Genomic DNA, 10,845 nt, shown 5'->3' with positions numbered 1-10,845 from the left:
TAACCCACTCCAAAAACCTTAGCCTACTTCAGCACCTGAAATTCATGTCCCAGATTCAGCATCCAAGTCTTTAAAGTCCATATGTAGGTCCAGATGCATCATAAAAAACTTACTATAATAGTTTAGATAATTTGTCATTCTTGTCAAAAAAATGTGACAACATAAATTAAACAGTCCCAGCTTTCAGTACTGTGGTTTCATCAATATTCGTTGAATACCAAATTTCGTGGATTTCGTAGTTTAGTTGATCCATGAAATTAAACATTCATCAAAGTGCAATTTCTATTTACATTTGGTATTGATAGGGTTATTGGTCACGAATTTACCTATCATTGAAACTGTGATTTTAACTTCATCTACGAAAATTGATAATCTTGAATATTAATGAAACCACAGTACTCTCAATACTTTAATTCATAATAGGTAGTGCTTTGACTAAGCATCCAGTTATGTAATAATTTGATTACATGACATAAAGTGTGTAGCGTATCTTCTACATGCTTAAACAAGAGGCCAATTGGCCTTAACGGTCACCTGAGTAGCATATATCCCATACACAAACTTGCCATGGAGTCTCATATATGCATCTAATTAATTAGGTTTCATACTGGAGTAGAACAATTTTAAATTTGTAATGACAACAATATTTAATTCAAAAAGAACTGTGAAACCTATAAATTTGGTGAAAAACTAAAAGATCTGGTCTACAAAATCATGAACTCAGTTTTCCTTTCAGGTGTGTGGGAGTAAAGAAGATAATTTTTTAACAATATATGCATTAACACCTATACATCCATTTTGGCCCTGCCCTAGAGTCAAAACCTATACTCCAGGGGACATGAAAATTAAAATTTCAGTAGAGGACTTCCTGGTAAACATAATTATTAGTCAGTTTTTTATACATATGTGTGGGAATAGAGAAGAAGATTTTTGAACATTATATGCATTAACACTTTATTGCCATATTGCCCCCCCCCCTCATGTCCTGAACCCCTGACCCAGGGGCCATGCATTTTACAAATTAGGTAAAGGAGATTGTGGATATCATAACCATGTATTCAGTTTTTTGCCCACATGTGTGGGAGTAGAGAAGAAGATTTTTTAAGATTTAAAACATTTTTACTATATGGCCATATTGGCCCCACCCTAGAACCTGAACACCTAACAAAGGGGTCTTGAATTTTACAATTTTGATAGAGGGCCTCATGGAAATCACAATCATGCATTCAGTTTTTAACAAATATTTATGAGAGTAGGGAAGATTTTCTAAGATTTAATACATTTTTACTATTTGGCCATATTGGCCCCACCCTAGAGCCTGAACCCCTCATCGAGGGGTCATGAATTTCACAATTTAGGTTGAGGGCTTCATCGACATCATAATCATGCATTTAGTTTTTTAAAAATATATATGGTAGTAGAGACGAAGATTTTCCAAGATTTAATACATTTTTACTTTATGGCCATATTGGCCCCACCCTAGAGCCAGAACCCCTGATCCAGGGGCCATAAATTTCACAATTTTGGTAGAGGGCCTCATGGACATCATAACCATGCAACTAGTTTTTTCCTCACATGCGTGGGAGTAGAATAGAAGATTTTTGAAAATTTGGCTTTTTTTGCATATTTGGCCGCGCCCGTGGCACCCCAGGGGTGGTAGTGCCATAAATTTCACAATTTAGATTCTTCTTACCATAGAGATGCTTCCCACCAAAAATGGTAACGATTGGCCGTGTAGTTTTCAAGAAGTCAAAAATGTTAAATTGTTAACGCACGACAACGGACGAAGATCAATTGCAATAGGTCACCTGAGTCACTAAAAAGCTATAAACCATACAACTGATAGTCATAAGTTATTTAATATTCATTAAAGTTATGCACTGGCTTCTTTTTTTTTTTAATCTTTTTAATTTTGATTTTAATTGAATTTGAACACTTCAAAATGTGTACACATGGGTCAAGCAATCTAAAATTAAGTTCTTCTAAAGTTGGATTAACTTCTTTGTTCAAATGTCAAGGTCATCATCAGGGTCCTCCTCATCGAAGTCATCTGCCTCATCTGGTTGATAAAATATCTTTCCCTCACCGACAGATTTTGCAAGGACACACTCTTGTCTTTCTTTATTGTAAGTATAGGGGAGAATGACTTGGCTTCGTGCCTCTTTTTCTTTGTCAGACAATGATAAATTGAAGGTGAGATTTGCGGTTGGGTCCAACTGGTTTTGATCAGCAAGTAGATTTTGTGACGTTTGCTTTACCTCTGCTACTTCTGTAACTTGATATTCTTCAGTAATATTAAAACTCTCTCTGATTTTTACAACTTTTCCAGATACTTTTTTATGGAGAATATTGCAGCAGAACATTGCATAAGGTGTTGTGATGGGAACCATCCTGTGAACTGTTGTACATGTATGATGAGTCAAGGAGAGGCTGTTGTCAGTCCAGTAGTCCCAGTTGGAGTAGTCACCACCTGTTGAACCTGTGACCTTAGAGCTTCAGAATATGCAAGTTCATGGAGAGTTTTACATGTGAAGGAAGGAGATGTATGTGTCAATAAAGGACTAAGAGAGTCAATGACCACTGATACAGATTTTATTCCTGGTGACAGTCTCTCTCTGATGTAGGCCTTGATGTCAGTATGTAGACCTATTCCCTGTGACTGATCCCACTGTAGGAGATCTGTAGACGCTCTGTGTACTTTGACATTCTGAATTCCAAGTGATTTTAATGCTTCCTGGGTGTCTTGGCCTCGGACATCAAACAACAAAAGGTGAACTTCCTCTGTAATCTTTGACAGGGATACAATGTACGACAGGAGAACATTGCGGCCATTTGCATCAATGGAATCCTCAATAAGTACAATTTTTGAATTTTCTGAGCCTGAAACTATATCTCCAATCATCATCAAATGGCAAACTCCACCAAAAATTGATTGAGGTAGTCAGTGGATTAGGAGTCTTTTTTTATTTCAATGGATAGGTCTGCAATGGCTTGTTCATTAACCATCCACTTGACTGTTGATAATACTCAGCTGTGGATACAAGGTGAGGTCATACCAAACACTGCAACCTGAAATATATTTTCAAACCTTCAGTGAATGAAATAAAATGTAGAAATCCTTTATTTATTTCATTTTATTCATAACAAGAGATGTTTGTAAAACCCTTATGCCCCCCTCCCTTTGAAACATCCACAAAGAAAATGTAATTAAACTGCAAATATTTGGAATTTTTGTAAGTCCAAGGGGCATAACTCTGTCGAAAATTGCTCTATCATACCCAAAACCAAACTTGACCTAGACATTATTTAGATAAACCTCTATACCAAATTTCATATCAATATGTGAACCCTCTGTGAAGAAAATGAGTGGAAACTGCAAATAACTGGATTTTTTCTATGTCCAAGAGCCATTACTCTGTCCAAAATTGCTGGATCGTACCCAATATCAATTTGACCTAGATTTTATCATGATAAACCTGTATATCAAATTTCGTTTCAATATGTTCATCCTTTGTGAAGAAAATGAGCGGAAACTGCAAATAACTGGAATTTTTCTACGTCCAAGAGCCATAACTCTGTCGAAAAATTGCTAGATCGTACCCAATATCGAACTTGACCTAGATATTATCATGATAAACCTGTATACGAAATTTCATTTTAATATGTTCATCCTTTGCGAAGAAAATGAGCGGAAACTGCAAATAACTGGAATTTTTCTATATCCAAGGGCCATTACTCTGTCGAAAATTGCTCGATCGTACCCAATATCGAACTTGACCTAGATATTATCATGATAAACCTGTATACCATATTTCATTTCAATAATTATGTTCATCCTCTGCGAAGAAAATGAATGGAAACTGTTGGTGGACCGACCGACCGACAGAAAGCAGCAAAGCAATATGCCCTCCCTTCTTCAAAGAGGGGCATAAAAATCATTAAAGACATAAAGACAATACATAGCTTAATAGTTTAATCACTAAAGCATCATGTTGCAAAATGTAATTGAAAAACATCACCTTTAAAGAATAGTGTGTCATTACTAGTGCATTTGTATTACAGATAAATCTTCTATTAAAATAAAAAATCTAATATTATCATAATGATTAAATTTAAATTGACAAACAACTTACTGGTATTGTTTTCCACAGAATACTTTATGTTAGAAAAAAACATGGACCTCTGTTAAGCAGTTAATCATGATGCAACTTGCAAGCATTATCAAAAGACGAGGTTATGATCTGTAATAAGAAAAAACACCCAATTTTATTTCAATCAATGTACAAATAACGTTTTTGATGTTTTGGTTGAACCAGGAGGATTTGGTGAATACATATGAAAAGAAATATATGATTTAGGGATAAGGATCTCAACCATGTCCAAGATAATTACCCTATTATAAAAATTGGATGATGGGAATGACTCCAAAGGTAATTAATTGTTCAACCCACAACTCAATGCATCTATGTTCAACCCACCACTTAATACATCTCTGTTCAACTCGCCACTTAATACATCTTAGTTCAACCCGCCACTCAATGCATCTGTATTCAACTTTCCACTAAATGCATCTTGATGTGAGCAGGTAAAACATATATAGTTTTAGGGGATGTGTCTATTTTGGGACAATTTTCATTTTATTTGCAAGAGATCATTTGAAGGTCACCCCCTCCCCTCCAAAGAACATGGCCTAAGTATATCAATTACTTATTGATTACATTGAGACCTTGACCTCATTGGACAAACACTGCAATGACATGACATGCAGTCTCAGTTTGGTTTAACGAGGCCGAGTACAGAACGAGTACGCACGCTTTCGCGCAGCGTTTCATTTGCATTGTGACGTCATGTTTTTGCTTGGTTAACGCCATGGCGTGATAGTTTCAACTGCAGATATTCAGCGAAATTTGTTGAAAATAGCTCGTTTGATGCGTAAAATTAATGTTATATTGTGGAGTAAACATAAATGTCTTGAAGTATAAGCTATATCTGGGCTCGGGTTGAAAACGTGAAGAGGGTTCTGCAAGCCTAGCCCTCTGTCACGTTTTCATAACCCACCTAAACATAGCTTAATTCATATATTTCAAGACAGTAACCATGTATTTTATATTAATGACCCTTATTATGTGATGTTATATATTTATTTATTACTTAAATATATCTGAATGTTCTAATAAATCTATAAAGATCACCATTTCCGCCTTTATCAATAAAAAAATAGCCATTATCTGACAAATCTGGGAAATTGGGCATACAAAAATCAACTTTGATAAGACCCCTGGAACAAACCAGGAGGTAAAAGGTTTTTTTATTTGACCATTTGATGCCTTTTAGCAATAACTTTAATGTGTAGAACAAAAAAAGAAATCCCTAGGGCAGAAATTTTAAAAAAATGTAAAAAATGTGCAAAATTGATACATTTCAATCAAAATCCCATAGGGTCCTATGTTAAAAATTAACAAACTTTGAGATGACCCCTCAAACAAACGATGTGGTAAATGACTTATTTTTTTATGTAAAAAATTTCATTCAAAAATCTAGGGCAGAAAAAATTAGACCCGGCCTCATTAAGTGGGCAGATGATATACTGATAAAAATAAACAATTACCGGTACAAGAATATTTGATTCAGCTTATGCTAGAAATTTTACAATGCTGAAATCACCAAAGAATTGAGCTTATAAGAAATTTATTATATCATCCTAACAATTTAGATGTTTAAATAAAATGATCACAATCTGCATTATTCAAAATACAGTCAAATTCCCTACTTACTACAAGTGCAACTTGGATGCCCATAATTAGGAATACATGTGGTATTATGCATAATCTATACTACTATATTAAAATAATAAACTTGAATTTTTTAGCTTTAATACCAAGAAATCAGAAGAGTACTGTCTTTTGTCTTATATATCTTTAACATCATTGGTATTTAAAGATTACCAATTTGTTTTTTTATTTTTTCTCACTCATGCTTCGCTAATTAATAATCAACGAAAATTCCTTTAAAAAATCGGGAAATCGTCTGAATTTTTCAGATTTTACAATCTTGCGCATGCGCATTACATTCACTCTAAATCACGGGATGCTCTTTATTTTATGTTTCCACAATATCACATTTGCATGGATAAACTAAAAAATGATAATACAAATTTGTGTAAATTTTCATTAAAAATTTGCTACATGTATATATTCTGTTCATGAAAGATTAAGTAAATATGGGAGATAACTCTAACTCAGTGCGTTTAATATGAAAAATTCCAAGAGTTCTGAATGTTAACATGGTGTGCAAATTTGATGTATCTATTTCACAAATGCCTGACATAATATGCAATGTTAACCCGTGCATGCACGGGTCAAAGTCTAATTAAAGTTATATAAAGAGCTATAGAGTGCGTTTCAAAAAACCATTGATTTTCCCATTCAGTGAGAGTCAAAGTTTACATCAACAGCTTGCTAAACTCAGATGGCTGGTCGCTTCGCCAGCATCAAAGACAAGCCACCACCACAATAATGCATGTGCTTGAACAGTGCAGCTGCATTCAAAAATAATGTACTGCTGGTTGAAAAACAAATATTTTTCTTAACCGACATCTAAAATTATTTAAATGTTCAGAATGACTTTATTCAAATATGTCAAGAAAAAGAGAGAACAAAGCTGGTTAAGTTAACAACATCTTCACAATGGCAATCACAAAACCATAAGATCATGAAGATGAGTGTGAGGTTCCTCAGTTCTTTTAATTTTTAGCATGCTGAATATTTGGTGTTGATATAGTTGAAGGCGATTGTGCAATTAGAATGCACTTATTTACTACTGACATATTTCTTGGTTGACACCTGAACCCCATACAGTTCAGTGAACTACGAACAAAGCTATGCTGTAACATCATCAGATTGCAGTGGGCGGAGTTAAGACATTCACTGCTCATGACTTGAATAAGAGAGAGAGAGAGAGAGAGAGAGAGAGAGAGAGAGAGAGAGAGAGAGAGAGAGAGAGAGAGAGAGAGAGAGAAAGATGATTCAAACATGTAATACGATGTTCAGGAAATCAATACATAAACAACATTTCTCAGTAAACGCATGTATATATGCATGCATGTACCTATGTGAATAAATACTTAACAGTCTTCATGCAGAATAATTGTTAAAATGGAAGCATTTCTTTGAAACCAGTAAAGCGACATGGCCTCTAATGTAATCATGCTGCATAGATGTTTCCGCAGCTTGTCTTTGATGCTGGCAAAGCGACAGGCATCTAGATTTAGCGAGCTGCTGACAAAAACAAGACTGTCAACAAGTGGGAAAATTGATGGTATTTTGAAAGAGCTCTAAAAATAAGGTTAAAGATGGTTGAAACCATATTGAAAATAAGAATGTCACAGGTTATCACCACAGTGACTTCATAATGTAGTGATGACGTCACAAATATTGTCTTTTTTTAATAAATTTGTTCATTTGTAAATATATAAAGGTTGTTATAGTCCATGGTTTCATGTATCAAATAGTTAAAATCAAACCATGGCATCTTTATAACATGTAGTAGACCATGGTACATGGTATCGGAATTGTTCACCCTATTTACCCGTTTGCCGGAGTCCGTTTGCCCAGAGTCCATTCCCTCTAATTATTGTTGCCCTAAACATTGTACACTCCACCTAAACCTTGTCCAAAATTCACATTATTTTAAGATAAAATTCTTTATTTCTTTAATTCTTAACTTCTTAAATGATTAATTAAATTTTATTTTTGTATTAACTTGTTTACTTTCAATAACTTTTTCATACCATTTATGATTTTAATTAAAAAAAAAAAGATGTAACTGGTCTAATTGTTAGATTTTGATTCCATAAAATTATAGATGTTTTGTTTAATGATTCACATGATGTCTTTAAACAATCAAAGAAATTAAGACATTGACCCATTTCGAAATTGCAGAAGGTGAGCAGCAGATGAGCACCAATCCTATCTTTGTGGAATTTATATACCCAAGCACAAGTTCAACACAATCCTTTGATCTCTAAATGAGATTAATACTTAGATGGAACATGAAACATGAAACTGTATCAATTTAAGCTTCTGTCAACCATTATTAGATAAATGATTCACAATAAGTCTTTGTATCGTTATCAGGTCATTATTAGGCCACATACAATGAACTTTGAGAATCTTTTTCACTCCTGCCCCTGTAAAAGTGGCCTGGCTCGATGTACTTTATTTTTTTTTTTTTTTTGAAAATTGTGAGGTGAAAAATTTTCGGGAAAATAAATTGGGCTCAGTATACAAAAAATTCAAAACATTTTAATGGCTGCTTAACATGTGGATTACCGTTTGATTCCAGTCATGTTTGTTAACATAAAGAATGTATTAACAGTTGCATTGAAATACAATAGAATTAAAAATCATATTAGCATTAACATTTTAAAAAGTAGAGCAGTTGTTATTTCTAGAACATTAATGAAAAAAAAGATGTTTTTTAAAAAACAAAAAGTGAAATTCACCCACTCGCCCCATAAATTTTGTAAATCAGGATGAGAATCTAAATACGTGTATTAACTCTATGTAGCATTATGTAAAGGTGCTGTAATAGTGCTCTTTTGTATAATAATATATATTAACTCAAACCATGTGAGAGATCAAGAGTTCAAGAGATTGAAAGTTTGAAAAAATCCTGAAATTTTTGATCAGGTCATTTTGGTTCTAAATTTAAAATAGCCAGAAGTTTATATTCAAAACGTTAGCCCCAGGTGTTCACTCGACCATGCAGGTAAGGTCCACACGTAGCTATAATTATACACTTGATCGGTCGCGTGTGTACACAGCAACCACTTCCAGTAATCAAGAGTGAAAAACAATGAAATATGTGTATCGGGACCCAGGTTTTACTTCAAGAGATCAAGGATTTCGAGAGATCAGAGTTCGGGAGATCAACAGTAAATTTGTTTAGTTATATAGAGAAAAAAACTGAAACCATGATTTCACTTCGAGAGATCAAGAACTTTGAGAGATCGAAGTTAAAGCCATACATTGTCACCTGTATCTCTTCACATACAAGGCCATCCTTAAAAAAATGTTTGGAATTGCCACCTGGAAGTTTCTAGACCCAGGAAGGAGGAAGGGAATCTTTTTTTTTTCAAACTTGAAGTTTAACTAACTAAAAATTGGTTAAGAATAAAAATTCTTCATATATATAGAAAAAGTTATTTATTATTTACTTATAAAATTTTATCTGCAGGGTAATTCCACTTATTTAATGGGGCGGGAGACAATTCAACTTATTTCATTTTGGCCCAAAGTTTAAAATAATCAGAATATGAAAATATAAATAATACAATATTTCTTTATCAAAACAAGGCGGACATACCTTAGGCGAACAGAGTCAAGAGCAGAGTCAAGAGATAACGGACCTAGGATGAACAGCGTCAAGGGCACACACATTTTAGGGCAAATGAACATACATTCTTGGTTCATGCAAGAAGTTGTTGTACTGAGATCATGAAATGCATGGCGTGTAAGGACCATCAGGCGTTATAGTCAGTGGTATCATCATTAAAGTTATGTAGTTTTCTAATTAAATGAGACCGTGACATGTTTATAGGGTGTAGTATAATCTCAGCAGAGATTTGGATCGACTTGATAATTCAACTGATAATTTCAAGGAATCTTGAGATATAATTCATTTCTGGACCAATTTCAATCACTTGTCATAATTAAAATTGTCATATTTGTGTGTCACACTTGCTTTAATTCTGTTGTTAGATCATCCTGCTAATGTATTTCTTAAAATCTGTAGTTCTTATCCTAGGCTAGTGTATTTGTTTTGATTTTGCGAGCAATAAATACACAATTTTTTCAGTGGGTGGCACTGTAGCCCCCAGGTCATCCATCCGAATTTTTTCAGACTGGGAGCTACAGACCTGCAGCTAAATACAAAGATGTTTAAATATCGGAGGACATGGAGGATAGTAATGATTATCAGAAGGATTATTTAGTCTCAAATTAAAGCGATTATATATATGATTGATCAGGGAGGTGATGGAACATTTGTTATGGTTAGCAATATTATACCACAGGCCTCGGAATTTCTATCAATAAGCCGGTAAATGTAGGGGAAGAAAAAGATATATACCCTACCTATATATAGATAGGGTATATATCTTTTTCTTCCCCTACATTTACCGGCTTATTGATAGAAATTTAATAAGCCGGTAAATGTAGGGGAAGAAAAAGATATATTTATAATAAATATATAAAAAAGATATACTTATAACAAATATATAGATAGGGTATATATCTTTTTCTTCCCCTACATTTAGCGGCTTATTGATAGAAGTTCAGAGGCCTGTGATTATACACATTCAGTGAAAACTTACTTGTCTGTCTTTTTTTCCACAACTGCACGAGTCGCCAAAAAAAACAAAAAACCCGAAACGAAAGTAGCCTCGATGTGAGGATGAGCGCACCGATTTACCCGAAAGGACCCAAAACAACGGATACCCTGAATTACTGAAATGATTCGATTTATCGAAATGACGCAAGGATCTATAGAACTGACCATTTTATGTATTGAAATTTGATTTTTTTTTGTCACGATTAGTTATATTCAATTTTATCCATTTTCAAAAGTCTTTATTCGAACAGCGATTACACTGTAGCTTAATCGACTTAATGAACGACAACTCTTTCAACAGTTTGATATCGCGTACTTTCCAATATTCAAGGGCGTAGAAACAGGGGTGACGAATTTTGATAATACAACGACAACAATAAAAATAATTATAATTATAATAATAATATTATTATTATTAAATAAAGATAGATTAATAAAAAATATAAAAATTAA

At 33.8% G+C, this 10,845-nt stretch overlaps 1 pseudogene; it reads right to left on the bottom strand.

Moving 5' to 3' along the window:
* Positions 1-1,885: 1,885 nt before the first annotated feature.
* LOC128170144 (elongator complex protein 5-like) lies at positions 1,886-10,439 on the bottom strand (annotated as a pseudogene).
* Between the last annotated feature and the right edge of the window lie 406 nt (positions 10,440-10,845).

This window comes from Crassostrea angulata, unplaced genomic scaffold (genome assembly GCF_025612915.1).
Source record: "Crassostrea angulata isolate pt1a10 unplaced genomic scaffold, ASM2561291v2 HiC_scaffold_341, whole genome shotgun sequence".
Taxonomy (NCBI): Eukaryota; Metazoa; Mollusca; class Bivalvia; order Ostreida; family Ostreidae; genus Magallana; species Magallana angulata.
This window is presented reverse-complemented; position numbering and strand designations above follow the sequence as displayed.